Here is a 24,884-nt window from a genome sequence, read left to right as displayed (position 1 = left end):
GAGGTTGAGGCATTCTTCCTCCAGGCAGTGGTCAACCACTTCAACTCCCCCTCCCACTCCACCAAGGACGTACAAGTCCTGGGCCTCCTCTATAGCGAAATCCTAGCTACCCAACACCTGAATGAAAAAACCTCATCTTCCACCTCAGGACTCTCTAACTACATGGCGTGAACATCAATTTCAGCAGTTTCCTCCGTCCACCAGTCCTCCCCACCTATTCACTCCACCCTCCGCTCTGACCTACCACCATCACTTCCTACCTGCATCCACCTATCGACTTCCTAGCTAGCTCCCCCCACCCAACGCCCTCTTATCTATCTCTGAGCCCCCCGTGGATCCTGATGAATAGCTTATGTTCAAAACATCGACTCTCCTGCTCTTTGGATTCTGCCTGACCTGCTGTGCTTTTCCAGCACCACACCTTTTGACAGCATTCCTACTCCTGATCAGTTGTCTCCTTTCTTAATTCCTGCTCAAAAATGCAAGTGTGGGGCTGCTGAGTAAGACTAAATTTGGGATCAACTTGGCCTTATATCTTCCATTGCCTCTTTTGATTATTGCTCACAGATTTTTTTTTAGATTACATTACAGTGTGGAAACAGGCCCTTCGGCCCAACAAGTCCACACCAACCCGCCGAAGCACAACCCACCCATACCCCTACATTTACCCCTTACCTAACACTACGGGCAATTTAGCATGGCCAATTCACCTTACCTGCACATCTTTGGACTGTGGGAGGAAACCGGAGCACCCGGAGGAAACCCATGCAGACACGGGGAGAATGTGCAAACTCCACACAGTCAGTCGCCTGAGGCGGGAATTGAACCCAGGTCTCTGGCACTGTGAGGCAGCAGTGCTAATCACTGTGCCACCGTGCCGCTCACGAATTGAGAACATTGCCAAAACTATAGGAAAAAATCTAGTGAAGCATCAAATAGTTTGCCCGTTCACCAGTTCCTGACCAGCCATATGAATTAAAATTGCACCGATATATGCAAATTTCCCCAAGATTTTCAAGTTTCAGAGAACTGCATGTGAACATACAGCTTATGCATAGCGTGCAGCACAAAAACAGGCCAGACCAACGGCTCCATGCCTGTGTTTATATTCCACACAAGCTTTCTCACTTTACTGTATTTCAACCTATAACATGACATTGTCCCTAGCTTCGAAAAAGAAACAGCTACAAATTCAAACCTAGCCCTGTAGAGTTTTATCTTGAATGAGATCATCAAGCTGCAAACAGAACAAATCTATCAAGTTACTTGAGTGCACACTTTTAAGTTATTTTATTGTTTCTTTCTTGTATCAGGCAGTGAATGAGAAAAACATTTTGAAGTATTGGAATTTTCCACTGAATCTATCAGTTATGGCTTGGTGTATTCGCATTCTGTAGAGAACTAGTGTTGATCTGTTTCATAGATAAGCCCTTTGTGTATGCACTCTGATTACCACAAGTAATTTTAATTCAATCAGATAGTGTTATTGTTGATTTAATCTATTTGTTTAGTAATTAAATTAAGAAAGCATTGTCTTCTGATGAATTCTATTTCTTAAATATCATTTTTCTGTTGCTTATTTCAGTTGACTCTCAGTTCACTTCCTTCTCAAACATCTGATCTTTCCAGGATCTTGGGCAAATGAGCTTTCATTATTAAGGTATTAATCTTGATGGTGAACATTTAAAGGTTAAATCATATAAGACAGCTAACATTAATTCTGTTCCCATCCTACAACATAAAAGTACACAGATCCATCAGGAATAGCTGAATGGGGATCAAAAATGGAAACCTTGCTAAATGCGAGGCTAATTATTTTTTCTTTTTTTTATTCTCTGGCAAGCTTACCCTTTCTTAATTTGATCATGGATGTGGGGATCACTGACTAGGCCAGTAATAATTGCCCGACCAGAATTGCCCCTAAGAAGTTGGGGGTGGTGAGCTGCTTTCTTGAATGCTGCAGCCCTTGCAGTGTAGGCACATTCATAGTGTTGGCCATCCTCAATTGGCCTTGGACTGTCTGGCTCCCCAAGCCATTTCAGAGGACAGTTAAGAGTCAACCACATTATTTTTGGTCATGATGTATAGGTGAGATTTGGCAAGGCTGGCAGATAAAGATGGCTATTGGCCAACTGCTGGAAAATAGGATGAGAATAGATACGAATTTGATCACCAGTGCAGACATATGGGCCAAAGGGCCTATTTCAAGATTTAAAACCCCATGACTTGGTTCAGAAAAGATTTACAAGAATGTTGCAAGGATTGGAGGATTTGAACTATAAGGAGAAGCTGAATAGGCTGGGGCTGTTGCCTTGGAGCGTTGGAGGTTGAGGGATGACCTTATGTACAAATCATGAGAGGCATGGATAGGATAAATAGACAAGGTCTTTTCCCAGGGGTGGGGGAGTCCATAACTAGAGAGCAAGAAACAAGAAAGGGATGATCACCTTATTGGGATTGTATTATAGACCCCCTAATAGTCAGAGGGAAATTGAATAACAAACTTGTAAGGAGATCTCAGCTATCTGTAAGAATAATAGGGTGGTTATGGTAGGGGATTTTAACTTTTCAAACATAGACTGGGATTGCCATAGTGTTAAGGGCTTAGATGGAGAGGAATTTGTTAAGTGGTTACAAGACAATTTTCTGATTCAGTAAGTGGATGTACCTACTAGAGAAGGTGTGAAACATGATCTACTCTTGGGAAATAAGGCAGGGCAGGTGACTGAGGTGTCAGTGAGGGAGCACTTTGGGGCCAGCGACCATAATTCTATTAGATTTGAAATAATGATGGAAAAGGATAGACCAGATCTAAAAGTTGAAGTTCTAAATTGGAGAAAGGCCCATTTTTACGGTATTAAGCAAGAACTTTCGAAAGCTGATTGGGGGCAGATGTTCGCAGGTAAAGGGATGGCTAGAAAATGGGAAGCCTTCAGAAACAAGATAACAAGAATCCAGAGAAAGTATATTCCTGTCAGGGTGAAAGGGAAGGCTGGTAGGTATAGGGAATGCTGGACGACTAAAGAAATTGAGATTTGGTTAAGAAAAAGAAGGAAGCATATATCAGGTATAGACAGAATAGATTGAGTGAGTCCTTAGAAGAGTATAAAGGAAGTAGGAGTATACTTAAGAGGGAAATCAGGAGGGCAAAAAGGGGACATGAGATAGCTTTGGCAAATAGAATTAAGGAGAATTCAAAGAATTTTTACAAATACATTAAGGACAAAAGGGTAACTAGGGAGAGAATAGGGCCTTTCAAAGATCAGCAAAGCGGCCTTTGTATGGAGCTACAGAAAATGGGGGAGATACTAAATGAATATTTTGCATCAGTATTTACTGTGGAAAACGATATGGAAGATATAGACTGTGGGGAAATAGATGGTGACATCTAGCAAAATGTCCAGATTACAGAGGAGGAAGTGCTAGATGTCTTGAAACGCATAAAAGTAGATAAATCCCCAGGACCTGAGGAAATTCCCAGGACCCAGGAGCTGTGGGAAGCTAGAGAAGTGATTACTGGGCCTTTTGCTGAGATATTTGTATCATCGATAGTCACAGGTGAGGAAGACTGGAGGTTGGCTAACATGGTGCCACTGTTTAAGAAGGGTGATAAGGACAAGCCAGGGAACTATAGACCAGTGAGCCTGACATGTGGTGGGCAAGTTGTTGGAGGGAATTCTGAGGGACAGGATGTACATATATTTGGAAAGGCAAGGACTGATTAGGGATAGTCAACATGGCTTTGTGCGTGGGAAATCATGTCTCACAAACTTGACTGAGTTTTTTAAGGAAGTAATAAAGAGGATTGATGAGGGCAGAGTGGTTGATGTGATCTATATGGACTTCAGTAAGGCGTTCCACAAGGTTCCCTATGGGAGACAGGTTAGCAAGGTTAGATCTCACGGAATACAGGAAGAACTAGCCATTAGAATACAGAACTGGCTCAAAGGTAGAAGACAGAGGGTGGGGGTGGAGGGTTGTTTTTCAGACTGGAGGCCTACTTTTTGTCATTTACATAAATGATTTGGATGTGAGCATAAAAGGTACAGTTAGTAGGTTTGCAGATGACACCAAAACTGGAGGTGTAGTGGTCAGCGAAGAGGGTTACCTCAGATTACAACAGGATCTTGACCAAATGGGCCAATGGGCTCAGAAGTGGCAGATGGAGTTTAATTCGGATAAATGCAAGGTGCTGCATTTTGGGAAAGCAAATCTTAAAAGGACTTATACGCTTAATGATAAGGTCCTAGAGAGTGTTGCTGAAGAGAACTTGGAGTGCAGGTTCATTGCTCCTTGAAATTGGAGTGGTAGGTCGATAGGATAGTGAAGAAAGCGTTTGGTATGCTTTCCTTTATTGGTCAGAGTATTGAGTACAGGAGTTGGGAGGTCATGTTGTGGCTGTGCACGACATGGGTTAGGCCATTTTTGGAATATTGCACGCAATTCTGGTCTCCTATCTATCGGAAAGATGTTGTGAAACTTGGAAGGGTTCAGAAAAGATTTACAAGGATGTTGTCAGGCTTGCAGGATGTGAGCCAAAGGGAGAGGCTGAACAGGCTGGGGCTGTTTTCCCGGGAGCGTCGGAGGCTGAGGGGTGACCTTATCGAGGTTTACAAAATTATGAGGGGCATGGATAGGGTAAATAGGCAAAGTCATTTCCCTGGGATCAGGGAGTCCAGAATTAGAGGGCATAGGTTTAGGGTGAGAGGGAAAAAATATAGAAGAGACCTACGGGGCAACATTTTCACACAGTGAGTGGTACGTGTATTGAATAAGCTGCCGAGGATGTGGTGGAGGCTGGTACAATTGCAACATTTAAGAGGCATTTGGATGGGTATATGAGTAGGAAGGGTTTGGAGGGATATGGGCCGGGTGCTGGCAGGTGGGACTAGATTGGGTTGGGATATCTGGTCAGCATGGACGGGTTGGACCAAAGGGTCTGTTTCCATGCTGTACATCTCTATGACTCTATGACTCTATATAAAAGAGACCCGAGGGGACATTTTTTAATGCAGAGGGTGGTGCGTGTTTGGAATGAGCTGCCAGAGGCAGTAGTGGAAGCTGGTACAATTTCAGCATCTAAAAGGCATCTGGATGGGTATATGAATAGGAAGGGTTTCGAGGGATATGGGCCAAGTGCTGGCAAATGGCACTCGAGTAATTTAGGATATCTGGTCCGCATGGATGAGTTGAACCACAGGGTCTGTTTCCGTGCTGTACATCTCTATGACTCTCTGACTCCATGAGACTTGGGGTGGTGTGGTGGCTCAGTGGCTAGCACTGCTGCCTCACAATGCTAGGGTCCTGGGTTTAATTCCCACCTTAGGTGGTTGTCTTTGTGGAGTTTGCACATTCTCACTGTGTCTGCATGGGTTTCCTCTGGATGCTCTGGTTTCCTCCTAAAATCCAAACATGTGCAGGTTAGGTGAATTGGCTGTGCTAAATTGTCCATAGTGTTAGGTGCATTTGTAGGGCAATGGATCTGGGTGGGTTACTCTTTGGAGGGATAGTGTGGACTTGTTGGGCTGAAGGGCCTGTTTCCATACTGTAGGGAATCTAATCTACTTCCCTAAAAGACATTAGTCAAGCTTAGAGTTTTTAATTTCATTCAGTATTGATGATTATCATTACTGAGATTAGTTTTATGTTGCGGATGGGATTTGAATCCACATTGCTAGAGCAGTAACCTGGACCTCGTCTTTCCTAGTCCAGTGATAATACCATCATGTCTTCACTGCTAATTATATCATTCATAGCAGAACTTGGCTGAGATTGGTAACATCAATACAGAAACATAGACACAAAGGTAGACAGAAAAAAATGACATCAAAAGAAATTACAGCTTAGAATGAGAGATAATTGTAGCAAACAAGGGCAGGACTTCTATGATTAATGGCAGGGCCCTGAGGAGTGTTGTACAACAGAGATACCTAGGGGTTCAGGTACATAATTCTTTAAAATTTGTGTCACAGGTAGACAGGATGGTAAAGAAGGCATTTAGCTTACTTGTTTTCTTTACTCAGACGTTTGAGCATAGGAGTTGGAATGCCATTTGAGACTGTATTGCTGAGGTCTCTTCTGGAGTACCGTGTCCAGTTCTGGTCACCCTGTAGGAAGGATATTATTAAACTGGAGGAGTTCAGGAAAGATTTACCACGATGTTGCCAGGAATGGAGGGTTTGAGATAGAAAAATAAGCTGGAAAAGCTTTTTTTCACTGGAGTGTAGAAGGTTGAGGGGAGACCTTATTGAGGTTTGTAAAATCATGAGGGGCATAAGGTGAATGACAAAGGACTTTTCTCTAAGGTATGGAAGTTCAAACTTCGGGGGCATATTTTTGAGGTGAGAGGAAAAAGAGTTAAAAAGGACACGAAGGACAACTTTTTTTTCGCAGAGAACTTTTTGTGTGTGGAGTGAATTGCCAAACAAACTGCTGGATGCAGGTACAGTTACAATGTTTGAAACACCTTTGGATAAGTACATGAATAGGAAAGATTTGGAGGGATATAGGTCAAGTGAAAGCAGATGAGAGAAGTTTAGTTTGTGAAAATGGTTGGCATGGACTCACTGGACCGAAGGTTCTGTTTCCATGCTGTATGACTCTATGACTCAAGCAGTCACTAGTTTATTCTATTTACACCCAAAGCCTTACTGAATATAGATCATTTCTAAGATTACAAGATAATTGCAGATGAAAAGGATTATTCATTATTTTGTAGCCCATCTACACAGGAAGATCATTCAGTCCCACTCTATATTTTACATATGCTTCCAGAGGTTTCATCTGTGCCACATTATCTAGAAGTCTATTGCAAGTGGTTTGCACAAAAAAGTTCCAACTATCAATCCGAGATTTTCCTTTTAATAGTTTCAATCTCTGTCTTTAGCTTCTCACTTTCTGCTCAGTTACATAGTTTGTAAGATTTTGTAACCAGCCCATACTCGCAATTCTCACCACACAGTATTTGCATGTACTGAAAGGAACGTATAGCTACATATTCACTGAGCCTTCTTTACAGATAGATAGACATGCAAGGTGCCTGTTTTAGCTAAATAAAATGGATGACAGCCATTTGATGATTAATTTCTCATGGCAATAACTTGATTAATCAGAGTCAATCTGCCAGGCCTGACAGTTAGCTGTCAGTCATTATTAATGACTGCATTCTTCATGGCAATGTCATTACCAATTAACATCCAGTTGCTAATCAATCAGCACTCTTCTCTCATACACTGTAAGTATTGATTTCCCCTTTAAATCGGTATTTCAGTGAATTGCCCAGAGAGCAAGTTAAATTGTTTTGGCAAAGTGTATCTTTGTTCAGCAATACTGTACATATTTCCTATTCACAGGTTGTCTCCACAAGATCATGTGACCCCCCCACCCCTCCCCCAGTTCAATTCAGATTCCCAATTTTAATTCCAACCAACTTTCAGGTGAAAACTTTGACGTTGCACTAGAATTAACTTGTATTCTAATTTCCGGGTCTCAATTAATTTCCACCAGTTGATGCCCCACATATTCTGTGCAGGAAGCGACATAGAGTTTGCTGGCCCTGGGACACAAGTAGAGGGAGAAGATCTCAAGTGGCATCTGTGAAAGTCTTGTAGTAGTGGGGTTCAGGAGAGTTGTCCAGGGTAAGCTTTCATTCACTGTGAGACTGTCATGGAGTGTGTGTGTGTCTGTCTGTCTGTCTCTCTGTCGATCTATCTGTGTGGTTGTGTTTATGGAGAGCTCAGTGTGGAGCATTTCTTTCCCCCATGCTATACAAAGGATAGGAAAAAAAAGCTTTCTTCTGCAGCTGATTTTAACACACATTTTCAATATATGAAAGCCGTTGGGAATTCCTAATAAGCCATCCATGATTTTGCTTTGCTGATGCGTCCTCTTCTCTGCAAGTGGACAATATTTGCTGATGGCTCTTTGTTTAAACATAATGCGAATGCGTCGATGAAGTTTTCTGGAGATTACAATGAATGTTTAAGACAGAGAACAGAGGAGCCGTTGTGGTCATGGGAGCAGCAGAGAGGAAGAAAGAGAACAGAGATATGTTGACAGACATCTTGCCGGAGTAAAAGTGGCCAGCGTAGAGGACAGTGTGAAAAAGTACTGGAATTGACTGTTATTTCAAGAGATAACACTGATAGGCTGTGCATCCTGGGCAGACTATAAAATAAAGACAATCTTTTTTCTATATCTGCGGATGGTAAAATCCAAGAAACAATAAGGAACATTAAAATCCCACTAGCAAAACAAACCTGCTCATGTTTTGAATTTTTAGAATCTGTCGTTCCTTTGATATGCTTTGATCATTGCTCTGCACTGAGGTAGCTTTGTTCTGAATCAATGCAAAGAGATCTGGCCTCTCAGTAGCTGCAACCTTGTAAGATCCTGACAGGTTAATTGTACTCAACAGTACAGATGAGCCTTTCAAGTTTTGTAAAATGAGAGTGTTATCCTTATTTACTGTAGCTAAGTTTAGCTGAAGAAGGCCTGTCTGTTGAGTTTAGGCAAAATAAAAAAAAGTCTGTTTTCACTCCTTACACTAAATTAGGAGTGCTTTTCTCCCAGCTCCCACTATTTCAAGCCAGGCCACAAATTCAACCCTAAACCACATTCCCATTTGGAAAGGTTTCATACCATGATTTGTCACATAAGATTGGCTCCTTCTCTTCACCTCACTCATTACATTCACAATCGTAAGGGCCAAGGACAATCTTCTGAACGCACCACTAACTGGTTAATCAGAGGTCACATAATGGCATCAACAATTGCTCAGTGCTATATTGATGTAAGTTGGAGTTGTTGTTGCCTGATGCCTAAGTAGTTGAACTAATTAGGTAAATAAACTGGTGTGATTTTCTTTTCCTTCTTGCAGAGTTGCCAACATCAATCATACTACCTCATTTATAATTTAAAAATAAAATCAGATAGGTCAATATTGAACATATGTGCAGCTAAACCAAGTCTGCACTTCACTATGTGTTAGATTTGCTGCCAACATTCTCTTTAAGTGTAGAATCTACAGGACCTTTTTTGATCTTGTGCAGTAGAAGAAAAGCACTTACTGGTTTAATGGGAAAAGACTCTTATATTGAGCAAGAGGTAGTTTATAGCAGGTTAGGAACTAGTGACAGGCTGTTTTTATATGCAGTCGAGAGTATGGTGCTAGAAAAGCACAGCAGGTCAGGCAGCATCTGAGCAGCAGGAAAATTGATGTTTCAGGCAAAAGCCCTTCTTTGTCAATTTTTCTGCTCTTTGAATGCTACCTGATCTGCTCTGCTTTTCCAGCACCACTTTCAACTCTCAGCTCCAGCATCTGCAGTCCTCACTTTCGCCTATTTTTATATGTCAACATTGTTACAGCGACTATGAGGAATTTCTGAATGGTAGGTCTTACCATGATCCTCAGCTGCTTTGTCCAGAAATCCATATCACATCATCACTGTGCTGGTACTTATGGCACTCACCAGTATTTATCCTTTAACACCCATTTACAACATCTCTCTACCCCCATCCACTCCCCAACAAGTTTACTTCTCATTACTAATGGGAATGTTGGTGTACCTACTCCCCAAGGGTTGCAGCATTTCACGACAACAGCTCACCACCACCTTCTATATAGCAATTCGGGATGAGCAATATATGTTCTGCCAGGCACCCCACAAATGAATTTTTAAAATTACATCTATGTGTAAATAATTACATTTACTACTACCCTTCTCCATCAAGCCTCTGGCTTTACAAATTCAGCTGATCTGGAAGTTTCACTGCTCTCCTGTTATGTTTTCTATTCACATTTGGGTGATTGGTAGTTTATTGTATGAGAGAGCATTGTCTTTAACTCTCTTCCTGACAATATGAGATCTGTAGGTCACTTTAAAATGAAGGATCCTTAATTTCTGGAAATTCCTTCAGGGAGGACATCTTCCCAGCTGAAACAGGCAACTTCTTCTTTACTGTATCTTGAATCATTGGAAAAGGTCAGACTTCCACGCAGTTGTATGAAAAACACCTTCAATTTGTGTCAGTAGATTTTTATTCTCAATCTACCTGCAGACCAGTGCTGATCTATGTTGTCTCATCATTTGAAACTATTGATTGGTCTGAACATTTTCACTCACCGTCTGCAAGTGCATTATTTGGTGAGACTGAGATGTTTCCTTCCTCAATGGTTCTATTTGAGGATAACTTCTTGATTGGTTCAACGTCTGTTACTGAGGATTTCTCCTGGGATAATAAGGAAGCAAATATTGTGCCTGAACTAATCTCATCCAAGTTACCTCAGCACCTAACATCACACTTCTTGAATCTGTCATATCTATTCGTTCACAAACTTATGCTTCCCTATGAGGTATATTATTACAGATTCATCAGTTATTGACTCAAGTGAGGTGTATTAGTCCTTGAATATCTCACTGCTAGTGTTTCCTCTCAACTTGAGGATGCCTGCAGTCTGAACTCTCTTGATAGGAGTGGGAAGCATTTCTGCCAGGATTCCAGGATGACAATTTGAAACAAGCATGTTATGCTAAAATAGCTCATCTTAATGATTTCCACCTTCTTTGGATTCTACTTTGAGTCTAATCTTTTACCAGTTACCCTTGTACCAGTAGCTCCTTAACTATATATTTCTTGACTGGCTTTTCCCTAACCATTGATTTCTTGATTTTAACTAGTTTATTTCCTTCTGCTATTTAGAGCAGATTATGATTAACACATTTATTCCTATTCAGGAGTGAGAATGCTTGATTGACAACATTTCTACACTTGGCATCTCCTTGATTGGAGAATTCCTTATAACATATCTTTAATCTTTAGTAACTTGCCTCCTACACCATCTAGTCACAGTGTTTTTGGCTTCTCTTCACAATAGCCCAATACCTGATAATATAGTAACAACTGCCACAATGTCTAACTTGAAATTCACAAGATCACTATTGACATAACTATTAGTTTACCAATAGGTCTGGGTCATCTGTTTTCCAAACAAAACATGAAGATTTTCTAATATTGTAGGTTGGCTGATTACCACATCAAAATGTTTGTGTGGATAGCTGTTAGACTCTTGTTTCTCTGTAACTGTGGCCTACTTCAGCAATTTTTCTGCAAGTTATCCATTATGTGATAGACAAGGAATTCAATTTTAATAGCTGGCCACCCTGTATGCTTATGAGGCTTCTGTGGTTACTCAAAAGGTGCTACTCTTTGGTTTCCCACCTAGCATTCATTTCATTATACCTTTCTTACAAATTTTAAATCATCAGAATGGATTTTGCTGCTAATCTGTAGAGATCATTCGTGAAATGTCTATGGATTTCCCTGGATGCTGAACTTCTAAGATTGAAGTGTCAAAGGCCCTTAATATTCCTTCAAAAGTGTCTGCTGCTTCCTTCACACCTTAGTAAGCACCTACAACATTAGAAAACCTTCATGTTTTGTTTGGAAAACAGATGACCCAGACCTATTGGTAAACTAATAGTTGTGTCAATAGTGATCTTGTGAATTTCAAGTTAGACATTGTGGCAGTTGTTACTATATTATCAGATATTGGACTATTGTGAAGAGAAGCTAAAAGCACTGTGACTAGGTGGTCTAGGGGGCAAGTTACTAAAGCGAATCCATTAGCTATACTCCCAATTGTGTAAAGAAATGTATTTAATTGTTCATCTTTTGTTATGGTTTGGAACTTATTCTGTACCTTAAGAATTGTTTTCTCCAAGATGTCCATTTCTGTATTTTGTTTGATCCATCTCCAAAATCAAGTTGCCTGGCAACATTATGTCATCCCTATGCAACTATATGTTTCCCTTGATCAAAACATTTATTATCTTGCATTAATAAGAGTGCTGCTTATCTGTGCTGCTGCACTGCAGGGCCTTCCCATGCATTACAGCCAAACTGGATGAATCCTGCTGTGGTTCTGTTCGCCGAGCATGAAATCTGCTGTTTTGGATGATTCCCATTTTCTTCATCTCTAATAATTGCCTTTGTTCCTTTCATATTACTTTACTGGATGTTTCCTGCTCCCAATGGTTTAACCAATGTTTGCCACCCTTAATATGGCATTAATGAAAGAATTCTTACTTTTTCTGCAGCCTTAAAAAAAGCTTCCTAACATTCTCCTTCCATTAGACTAGGGCTTATTAGCTTCTAATCTCCTTTGTCTTAATTCTGGCTTTATCTCCAGGTCTGTGATTTCAGTTTAAATTGTTTTCGGACACAAAAGTTCCCTTTCTGTAGCTGTTTGTCAAAGTGCCCACCCGTCACTGGAGTTACCTTCTTCATTTTCCACTTTCCTCGTCTGTAATACTCAAGAGATATAAATGACCAGATGGCACTATTTGATAAAGAGCAGGGAACTTGTTCTAGCCAGCATTTATACTTAATCAAAATTATTCAAAATATTCCAGACAATCTATAGATTTGTTTCCTTTCTGTTTATGGGGCTTTACTTTGTTAAAATTGGTACCTTTACATCAGAACTGAAAATGTGTTGGTGGAAAAGCGCAGCAGGTCAGGCAGCATCCAAGGAACAGGAGCCTCACTTTCTCCTCGAAGACCTTTATATCAGAGGCAACCTAAAACTTAATGCATGGGCAGTGAAGTACTTTGCCATGTCCTGACATTGTTGGAAGTCTGGTATAAAATGCATGCTCTTTCTTTACGTGTGTGATCTAAACGCAAAAAAGTTTGGAATCAGTGTTCTCTGCAGAGTTATGAAAAAATGCATTAGTGCAGTAATCTGTTGCAGGAAACAAAATCTGAGGACCACATGTAGACAAGGATGTAAAGCATGTACATTCAAGCAAATTCAGAAATGATAGGCTGACAGTCTAATCACTACACCAGGATGTGAGCAGAAAAATGAAATATTGTAGATTTTCTTCCAAAAGGTACATCCCCCGTTTTCCCAGCACGTTAGGTATGGGATTCCTGGAGGGTCATGGGGCAGCACCTTTTGAAAAAATATTGGATTTTTGCAGGACCATTGTAGGTCACCTGAGTTAGATGGAAATCAGCCATGACCTAATTGACTGGTAGATTAGGGTGATGGAGGATTCCCGTTCCTGATTAATTGCACGGTGGTCTTGTGTATTGGGTAGTTATTGTAATTACGTATCTGGATGGTAAACCAGTGAAGTGTACACCTGAGGAATTTGCAAGTCTATAGGGAATGATTCCACAAAGTCCGGATAGACTGCCCCAACAATAGATGAGGCTCTCTAGTGGAAGTCTTGTTGTTGAAAGAAAGGCTTGGATTCCATCAATTTAATTATGATTGTTCACTACAATACTTAAAATCAGATATTGAGAGTGGAAAGGACAGACAGAGCTCATTGTGTTCCACTGAGAGGGTTCATTACCTTTTACTGCAAGTTCATTACTTTACTACAAGAGTTTACGCCTTTTTAGTGTGAGTCCATTGTATCTTACTACGAGAGTTCACCAGGTTTTATATGAGAGTTCACTCACTACAGATTCATCAAGTTTTTACTGAGATAACTTGACCTTTTTTTTGAGAGGTCATTACATTTTACAATCGGTTCATTTTTATTTAACATGAGGTTTTGTAGCCTTTTGCTTCATGTTCATCATCTTGACATTTACATGACATTTCTTCACTTTTTTAAATTCTCCATTACATTTAAGTCAGTTAATTTTTTTTTTTACGTCAACATATTGCAGTTATATATTGTATTTATCAGTGTAATTCATGTAGGAAATTTAACATACAATGTCATCCCTAAGAGCTTTGCAGACAAATAAATGAGTAAGGAGTGTTAACAGCAGTGAGTTTGCAAAAGGTTTTGAAGACGGAGATGGAGAAGATGGAGATGAAGACGAAAGATGGAGAAGTTGAGGGATTTGGAGTGGGTGTCACACAGGCAGCTGAAGGTTTTGCATGAGCAAGGATTTGCATTGATACTTGCAGCTTTCACAGCCTAAGGATGTTCCAGTGCAGTTTATATCCAGTGAGATACTTTTAAACTGTAGTCACTCTTGTAATGTCAAAGAATATACCAGCCTATTTATACAAACACCATCCCTAATGGACATAACATTACATAACTTTGGAAGAAAGAAGGTTGATCTTCCCAGTGTGCTGGCCAATATTTACCTCCTCAAATACCAAGGTTTGTAAATAAAGACAGAAAATATTGGAAATTTCAGCTGATACCTCATCCTGAAACACTGGATTCTCTTTTCCACTCCACAGACACTGCCAGACCAGCTTTCACTGAGTATTGCAAGAATTGTCTGTTTTTATCTCAGATTTCCACCATTCACAGTGTTTTCACGCCAATTGTTTTCGTGCTGTCATTTTCTTTCCATTTCAGAATCAATGTTCTGCTGGACACACAAGTGCCTTCTGCAAGAATAATACATGGCAAAATATTTGCAACATATGTGATTGCATTAGGGCTAGGATTGTATGCTTGTATGTCCATAAATACTCCAGGAATATATTTCACAGTGTTTGCAATTATTATGCTTGTATAGATTAGATTCCTACAATGTGGAAACAGGCCCTTCGGCCCAACAAGTCCACACTGACCCTCTGAAGAGTAACCCACCCAGGCCCATTTCCCTCTGAATAATGCATCTAACACTATAGGCAATTTAACATGACCAATTCACCTGACCTGCATATCTTTGGACTGTGGGAGGAAACTGGAGCACCCAGAGGAAACCCACGGAGACACGGGAGAATGTGCAAACTCCACACAGACAGTTACCTGTGGCTGGGACCCTAGTGCTGTGAGGCAGCAGCGCTAACCACTGAGCCACCATGCCACCCTCAAAGTGCAGCACTGTTCCTAAATTTCTCCTTTCTCTTCTTTTGCTTGAAAGCAAAAACCACTTGTTTTAGATCCACCCAGCCCTGTTCTCAGATAAATCTCCTCACAACACATTCTTTAGACTTCTGACATCCGAATTACCTTTCGTGAAATACCTTTGTGTCGCTTTAAGAATCTTCATGTGTATTTTTTCTGTGAGTCACAATAAGTATGGGAACATTGCTATTGTGGTTTTCTCTTGCTAAATAATATCGCATGCAGGCTGATTCATATGGGTTTATCATCAACTTGAAGTATTTCTAAAACACCATACTGCAACTGTGAGTCCATATAGTTAGACTTCCACCAATGCCACTGGCTTTTCGGTTCGTTAATATTTACTAGTAGAAGCATCAACCACGATGTGGCACTTATATTAGTTATTACGTTTATATTTCACAAGGCTTTGGACCAAGTCCAAAAAAGTTTTAAAAGGTTAATTTGAGGTGCTGATCAAATTACTATGGCTCCCATGCCTAAGTGTTGGATAAGGTAATGGTTCTGAAGTGTTAACACTCATGTAACATTGGCTCCACCTAGCCTACTGATGTTGCACACAGTTTATTGTTCTGGACTCCCTGGCTCAGGAATCTTAAGATATGGCAGATTATGAGAAGGGGGTCAGTTAACTGACGGTCTTGAACTTAAATGTGCGCAGTATACAAACCAAGATAAATGAGCTTGTAGCACAGATTGAAATTGACGGATACAATGTTGTGAGTATCACAGGGACAACGCTGCAATGGAAACAGGACTGGGAGCTAAATATTCAAAGATATATGTCCTATTAGAAGGACAGACAGATGGGCACAGGTGGCCAGATTGCCTTGTTGGTAAGAAATGATGTGAAATCGCTAGCAAGAAGTGATACAACGTTGGGAGGTGTAGAATCTGTGTAGATAGAGTGGAGGAACCACAAAGGCAAGTTGGAGCCTTATGGGAGTTACACACAGAACTCCTAGCAATAGTCAGGATGTAGGGCAGAAAATAAATCAGGAGATAGAAAAGGCACTATTACAAAAATCATGGGGTCTTAGACATGTAGGTGAACTGGAAGGATCAGATTGGTAACAATTCCAAGAAAAGGCATTTCTGGAATGTTTACAAGTTGGTGTTTTGGAGCAATTTATGGTACAGCCCACTAGGGAACAGACAGTTCTGGCTTGCTGGCACATAATGAGGCAGACTTGATTAGAGAGCTTAAGGCGAAAGAACCCCTAGGGCGGACAGTGAACATAATATGATAGAATTCATCATGCAGTCTGAGAGGGAGAAGATTGAATCAGATGTAATGATATTGTAACTACAAAGACGTGAGGGAGGAGCTGGCTAGAGTTGATTGGAATGGAAGCTCAGCAGGGCAGATGGTGGAGCAGCTGTGGCAGGAGTTTCTGAGGGTAATTCTGGAGGTACAGCAGAAATTCATCCCAAGGAAGAAGAAAAGTATTAAAAGGAGGATAAGGCAGCCATGCTAACAAGGGAAGTCAAGGACAGCATAAAAGTAAAAGAAAAAACAGATAATGTGGCAAACATTAGTAGAAAGAGAGAGGAGAAGATGCCAGAGAAAATGACAAAACAAAACTTTTTTAAGTTCCTATGATTTTTCTTCACATATTGCAGTGTCCTGGAGTTTGATCTTCAGTTTCTGAAGAATCAAAGAAAATCTGGAAGGTTGGCAAGTTGGAAGGACTATTAGCATGTTCTGGAATTACACATAGTGCCTTTGTGAGGGGAATAAGAGAAAATCTGGGAAAGGATGAGTTGGTGTTATTCCCACAAATTGAAACCAACAATGTTTCATTTCTATAATAAAAGCCAAACCACTATGGATGTTGGAAATCTGAAACAAACACAGAAAGTGCTGGAAAAACTTAACACGCCTGGCTACATCTGTGGAGAGAGAAAGAGACTAAATATCTCTAGTCTGATATGACTCTTCTTCAGAATTTCTAAATTTAATTTCTATGTTGTTACAAAAGTGATTATTTTCCAGATTAAGCAATGCAACGTCTAGCAACACAGCACCTTGTTTGAAGACTTGATATTTTAAATACTTAGGTGGCACCCTGATTTAACAAATGTATTACAAAGGCCACAAGAAGTTGAACAATGCAGATCAAGAATAAATCAACTCATCACATGCACTGTGTACCATGAATCATCTTTTGTCTATCTCCAACTATCCTATTCCATACTTATCAGTCTAGAAAGTTTAAAAACAAATCTATTTACTTGTCGAAAACACGTAGGAAACAAAGCACAAGGTCACAGCAATAAGCACTTTTTCTCTAGAGCCACCATAAAACTAATAAGCTATCTTTTAACGCTGGTACCATTAAGTAGAAAGTGGGATGTCATCATAGAGCAATCAGTATCATTTGGCCAGTAGTTAATGTATAACAGTTGATATGCCAAATCTAAGAAATTTCAGTGTTCATAATGCTATGTCACCAGGGCAACAGGTTACTTAAAATGTGGGTCTTGTCCTTCTGTCCTTCTCTCTACTAGGTAACCTTTAAATTTGTTAACACTTATTAACCTTAAAGAGCCCTTAACATTATGTTATGGCTGATTTATGCACTGTTTGTGTAACATAAGATTACTGCTTGATAGCATAATTTGCTGACCAAAGCTACTCATTGGCTTGTCCAGGATTCTTCTTCAGTGTGATTAGGAGCAGCTATATAACAATTATTTTTAAAATGTGATATTTGGCAAACACTTACTAAGTATAATGCCTAACATTTAATTGTTGGCTTTGTTATCTTCCCACCTGCCTTTTTTAAAAGTAGCTTTTGCTCTACAGTAATTCAGTGAAATAGAGAAGCTGGTTTGTGTTAATCACTTGGTAACATGTCATCTGCTTCCCATTTCATCAGGATGTTCTACTCAGGGTGAAATGCCATATTGGAATTTATACTGCACAAATCAAAAATGGCTTAAACTATAACCAGTAGAGTAGCTTTGCAGTTTCACATCTGAATCACAGACTTTGTTTGTTGTATGTCAAAAAAAATTAAACTATTGCAGTGGATCATCAATACAAGTAGAAACTAGCTGACTTTTTTTGGCCACTGTCCAAATGATTTAACTGTTGCCACCATTTGTGGCTGCACTAAGGGTGACCTAAGAACTCTCATCAATATCAGGGCGGCACAGTGGTTAGCACCACTGCCTCACAGTGCCAAGGACCTGGGTTCAAATCCCACCTCGGGCAACTGTCTGTGTGGAGTTTGCACATTCTCCTTGTGTCTGCATGGGGTTTCCTCCGGGTGCTCCGGTTTCCTCCTACAGTCCAAAGATGTGCAGGTTAGGTGAATTGGCCATGCTAAATTGCCCATAGTGTTAGGTGCATTAGTCAGGGGTAAATACAGGGGAATGAGTCTGGGTGGGTTGCTCTTCGGAGGGTCGGTGTGGACCTGTTGGGCCGAAGGGCCTGTTTCCATACTGTAGGGAATCTAATCTAGTTAGTGCCTATAGGAGCATAGAAATTTAGTACAGACAGTATCCAGCTCATTGTGTCAGGGCCTATGGAAATATAACCCAGCAAAGACTTAGGCAACTTTAGGGAAAGGGGATAAAACTGACTGTAAAGTACCTGGAAAAAGGTTAAAATTAGTTTTGACCAGCTCCAGTCATCAATAATTTACCCTGCACAATTCTTAAAATCGTATTGAAAATGATGTTTAGATTTCTTACAGTGTGGAAACAGGCCCTTCGGCCCAACAAGTCCACACTGACCCCGAAGAGCAACCCACTCAGACCCATTCCCCTACATTTACCCCTTCACCTAACACTACGGGCAATTTAGCATGGCCAATTCACCTAACCGGCACATTTTTGGACAGTGGGAGGAAATCGGAGCACCCGGAGGAAACCCACGCAGACACAGGGAGAATGTGCAAACTCCACACAGTCAGTCGCCTGAGGCAGGAATTGAACCTGGGTCTGTGGTGCTGTGAGGCAGCAGTGCTAACCACTGTGCCACCATGCCACCCACAATTTGAAATGCTTACATTTCCTGTCAAAACCTCCCAAAACATTGTTTCATGTAAACTGTACAAGAGCTTGTTAAATCAGGGAGAGTTAACTGCAAACTTACTAATCAGACAACTAACATTTTCATCCAAATGATTTATATGGATATATATTACAAACAGAAATCCCAGCAGAGATCCCTGCAGAACACCAATGTTCACAGACCTCCAGCCAGAAAAACACCCCTCCACAATTACCCTGTCTCCTATGATTAAACCAATTTTGTATCCACTTGCCAATTCACCGTGGATCCAATGGAATCTTCGGGGCTAGCCTACCACAAGGGACCATGTCAAATACTTCAGTAAAGTCTATATAGACAACATCCACGTCCCTACCCTCACCCATAATCTTCATTTTTCCTTCAAAAACTCAATCGAATTTAAGACAAAAGCATTCCACACAAAGCCATGCTGACTATTCTGAGGAAAAGTCACTGGACCTGAAACGTTAACTCTGATTTCTCTCCGCAGATGCTGCCAGACCTGCTGAGCTTTTCCAGCAATTTCTGTTTTTATTTATGCTATGCTGACTATCCCTAACAAATCAATTCTTCTCCAAATGCAAGTAAACCTTGGTCCGAAGAATCTTTTCCAATAATGTCGCTACCATTTTCCCAGTATCCTGGTCCAACATTTACTGCTTAATCAATGTTAAGAATGAGTCCAATGTCACATTTGCTGCTTCTGACCTGTCAGCACACTGTGCAATACAACAGCTCCTGTATTTCAAAACTACACTTTTGTGGTGAGAAATATTTTTGAACAATACTGCCTCCACCACTGATGTTCAGTAGCAGCAGTATGCACCATTTATATGCCGCACTGCAGAACTTGCCCAAGATTCCTTAGACAGCACCTTCCAAATCCTACCATCTAGAAGGACAAGGGCAGCAGATACAAGGGAACACCTCCCTGACTTGGAACTACATCACCATTCCTTCAGTGTTATTGGGTGAACATTCCTTCTCTGCTGACGTGGGAGTTCCTACACCCCAAGGATGACAGCAGTTCAGGGTGGCAGTTCATCACCACCTTCTCAAGGGCAATTAGGGATGGGCAATGAAGGTGGTCTACACTGTGATACCCACATCTCGTGAATGAATGAACGGAGGAAAAAAGATATTTGAAACAGATTGTGAAAAGCTTTGTAGAAAACCAAGTCTTTCTTTAAAAAAAATACAAGGATGATGTGTACTGCTGCAAAGTCATCAAGGCCAAAGCCCCACTGACAGTAACAATCCCCTGGGAGAGGGAAAGAAACTAGAAAATCCCATGGCTGATAAAAAGGGAATTAAAGCATTGGAAAACTCATGCGAGAATCCCTCAGATGATCTGGGAGTGTTGTGTAGCGTATTGACCAAGGAGAAAGTTGAAAGAAACTGTGATAGCGTTTGAGGAAGCATGGATTGCTGAGTTTTCCAGCAGCCCCCTGTGGGAGCTTCCCTCTAAATATGAACATTTCTCAGGGACAGGATCATCATCCAGTGACCATCCACAAAACCAGACACCAGTGACAGCTACACCACTGGGTAACAGCAAAGCAGTGCTCTCCTGGGTGCAGCCCCAAATCAGGGGAGAACTTCGGGGAGGAAGATGCTGGAGGATTGCACGGAGTAAGAAACCCGCAGGCATATCCACTGAAAAAGCACACATACTGGTACATGTATGATGTTCAAAAAGTCATACTATACCAGACAAACCTTGGGCATTCTGATTCATCTACAAGAGACAGAGAAAAACACAGTGAAGGCAGGTTGATAGACAGTATGCCCAAATACTCTTCTGTAATCCAAAGAACCACATCAGTATGCAATAATTACTATTAAAAGTAAAAATAAGACACTGACAAGGGGGATGCAAGTTTACTCGCTGAGCTGGAAGGTTTGTTTTTAGGTGTTTTGTCACCATACTGGGTAACATCATCAGCAAGCCTCCTGTGTTATGTCTTGTTTTCTATTTGTGTGTTTAGGTTTCCTTGGGTTGGTGATGTCATTTCCTGCCATTTCCTTCTCCAAACTCACTAAGACAGTGAGAAGCATAAATCTATTACAACTGTATTCTGTGGAAGGTGATGTGACTGTCAGGCACCCCAGCCGCACCATGACCTTGCCTGAAAGCTATGTGTTAGCAGGAATCACTGGACAATACTTCGATGAGGCAGAGAATGAATTCTGGCCTCATTCAGCCCTCCACCTGGCCCCTCAGGGGTCCAGAAGCCAATTTGCCTGGGAAGATCTTGGCACAAACAGCTCCAAACCCCTGAACTACTGGGCAAATAGCAGCACATTACTGAACATCATTTGGATCTTACTCAGAGTCCTACATTTGCCTCAATAGCCTTGACCTGACTCTTGCACATGCCTTTCCAAATGCATGTTTTCTCCCCTCCGCATACAATCAGATATAAACCCCAGCTCTCCCAGTCTCTCAGCCCCTCAAGGTACCCCTTAGCAACATGGCTGTAATGAAGATTCTCAACCTCAGGTCACCTTTTTTAGAATCTGCATGCAGCCTTCCTTGTCGATCTGAAACAACTGTACCGAGAGAGAGAGAGAGAGAGGGAGAGAGTACTGAAAGTGCTGTAAAAGATAATCTATTTCAGTTACAACATTGTGAGCACAGGCCGAAGTCGAGGTAGTCCAGATGGATGTGGTTGTTTCCCTTCCTGCAATTCAACTACCAGAGCAGTGAAATTGCAGACTTGGAGACATCAATTTCAGGACGAAGCTAATCTCTGGTTTAAGAGACATAGAAACATAAAAGCAGGGATAAACCATTCAACCTCACGAGCCTGCTCCACCATTCTAGATCAATGACATTTTCTCACTTTCTCCCCATATCCTTTGATTTCATGGCTGTGTAGAAATCATTAGATCTTTGTCTTGAGCGTTTTAATGACTGAACTTCCAAGACCCTCTTGGGAGAGAGAATTTCAAAGATTTGTCAATCCCTGAGTGAAAACATTCTTCCTCAACAACTCAACAGCTCACCCAATATTCCCTCAATAGTATTCCATTCTAGATCCCCTCCAGGGAAGTATCCTTTCTGTATGTATCCTATGCGGCTTTTTAAGAAATGTGTAAGTTTCTATGAAGTTGCCTCACATTCCTCTAAGCTCCAGAGAATACAGGCCAAGGTTCCTCAATCTCTCCTCATAGGACAGGAATCAGCCCAATGAACATCCACTATACCCTCTAAATGGCAATTAAATCCTTCCTTAGGTAAGGGAACCAAAACAGCTCCTCATCAATGAATCTGTTTGTTATACTTGGGTTGATCATTTGACTTCTTCCCACATTATGCAAATATACTTCCTGCCACAAATAACACACTTACGATTGCATTGAAAGATTTTTTTCCACAGTACCAACCGTACCAAGAATCTAGGATAGGGGAGCATTGGTTACAGTTACTGACAAAGATTAAAGAAATGTGAAGCCCTTCCTCCCCACCCCATTTCCTTGAATTCAATGAAAAGTAATATTTATGCTCATGGATGGTGTGTTGCAAAGTCATAGAATCATGAAGCACATGATGTGATAGTGCTTATGCCATCTTCAGAGGATTTATCCACGTGAGTTTGATTCCTCTGTTCCTTCCCCATGGCCCTGCACTTTTCCATTTTGTAAACATTCAGTTCCTTTTTGAGAATTGTATTAAATCAGTTCCCACAACTATTTCAAGTAGCGCATTGCAGATCATAACAACTTGTTACTTTTTCTCGTTTATTCATCCATAGGATATGGGCACTGCTAGGAAAGCCAGCATCTGTTGCCGATCCTTCAATCTGGTGTGGGGGCACACTGAGTGTTTTTCAGGAAGGAATTTTGACAGTGAATGTGCAACGATATATTTCCAAGTCAGAATGTTGTGTGGCTTGAAAGGAAACTTTGGTGTTCTAACCTATCTTCTGTCCTTGTTCATCTCGATGGTAAATCTCTTTCCCAGTTTTTCATCAGCTACCATTGATCTGTGTCCTCTGATTGCTGAGCATCCTGTGAGGGGAAAGATTGCTGGTTCATTCTGAATGGGTGAGCTCAGAAGAAAGAAATGGCTTTCTTTGATCTGCACCTACATTGTGACAACATTAATGCTCTGTTGTGACTAACTGCCAATGGCATATTTGTATGGATTCAACAATACAAGATTTATTTAAGAGTGTTGTGAGTGGATGAAAATATTTGATCAATCTAAGGATTGTGGTAAAGGAGAGACAGAAAAACCTTCTTGACTGTTCAAGTACTGCCACATTAGCAGCAGGACCCCTAGTGGCAATGTTAGATATAAAATGTTTTTGTTGTTTTAAGCAAGGGTCTTAGAGCCAGCGAGTCATAGAGTTATAGAGCACGGAAACAGACTCTCCAGTCCAACTCATCTATTCTGACCAGATATCCTAAACTAATCTAGTCCCATTTGCCAGCATTTGGAATACCTTTCCTATTCATGTACCTATCTGGCTACCTTTTAAATATCTTAATTGTACCTGCATCTACTACTTCCTCTGACAGCTCATTCCATATGCAGACTACCCTCTGCAGGAAAAGGTTGCCCCTCAGATCCCTTTTAAATCTTTCCCCTCTCATTTTAAACCTACAGCCTCAAGTTTGGACTCTCTACCCTTGGAAAAAGACCTTGTCTGTTTGTCCTATCCATGCTCCTCATGATTTTATAAACCATCTATAACGTAACTCCTCAACCTCCAAAGTTCTAGGGAGAAAAGCCCCAGCCTCTCCCTAAAGCTCAAACCCTCCAATCCTGGTAACATCCTTTTAAATCTTTTCTGAATCCTTTCAAGTTTAACAACATCTTTTGTACAGCAAGTGGACCAGAACTGGGCCTCACCAACTTCCTGTACAGCTGCAACACTCCTACACTCAAAGTACTGACCAATGCAGGCAAATGTGCCAAACATCATCTTCACCAACCTGTTCACCTGTAACTCCACATTCAAGGAAGAAACACCTGTACCCCTAGGTCTCTTTGTTTGGCAACACTCACTAGGGCCCTACCATTAAGTGTAGAAGTCCTGCCCTGATTTGCCTTTCCAATATGCAACGTTTATCTCAGTTAAACTCCATCCGTCATTCCTCAGCCCACTTGATCAAGGTCTTGTTGTAATCTGAGGTTACCTTTTTCACTGTCCACTGCACCAACAATGTTGGTGTCATCTGCAAACTTACTATCCATACGTCCTATATTCACATCCAAATAATTTATATAAACAACGAAAAGCAGTGGATCCAACAGCAATCCCTGTGGCATGCCACTGATCAGTGGTCTTCTAATGAATCAGGGCTTTATAAGGCACAGCTATAGTTAAAATAAGTACCAGTTTCATCACATTCTCTGTAATTAATTTTAAGCATTTGTTTTAAACTTTTAAGCCTCATTTACCCATGATGTTTACTTTTGGAAAGAGTTCAAAGTTGATACAACATTATGCAAATACCATTTAAACTATAGGTATAGTTTTGGGATTTGTGGGAATACACATCAGTTAATAGATTCTTGGCACTTCTGAGTATATCATAACCACAAGGTAAACTATTGCTGTAGGCACACTGCCAAGTTTCTTTCATTGACTTGAAGACAGTAAGCACTGCAGATGCTGGAAGTCAGAGTCAATAGATGTGAAGCTGGAAGAGCACAGCAAGTCAGACAGCATCCGAAGAGCTGGAAAATCAATGTTTCAGGCTGAAACCCTCGGTCAGGACTGGGGAAGGGGAGGGGACCCCAGAGGTAAATAGAGGGATGGGTGTGGGGGTAGGGGGAAGGGTAGGTGGGATGATGACAGATGGATGCAGGTAGCGATTATTGTGGTTGGTCAGTGGAAAGGGTGGAGTGGACAAGTGAGTAGAAAGATGGACAGTTAAGGTCAGGCCAGGGAGACCGGGAGGCGGGATGGGCTGGACATGAAATTTGGCTAATTGCTTGGTCGATGGAGCATATCTAATTTTTTTTTAAGGAAGGTCATTTTTCATTTTGTTTAAACTTCCTTAGC

The sequence above is a fragment of the Chiloscyllium plagiosum genome, unplaced genomic scaffold (genome assembly GCF_037043375.1).
Source record: "Chiloscyllium plagiosum isolate Xiang-an unplaced genomic scaffold, Cpla_swu_hap1 HiC_scaffold_3, whole genome shotgun sequence".
NCBI lineage: Eukaryota > Metazoa > Chordata > Chondrichthyes > Orectolobiformes > Hemiscylliidae > Chiloscyllium > Chiloscyllium plagiosum.
This window is presented reverse-complemented; position numbering follows the sequence as displayed.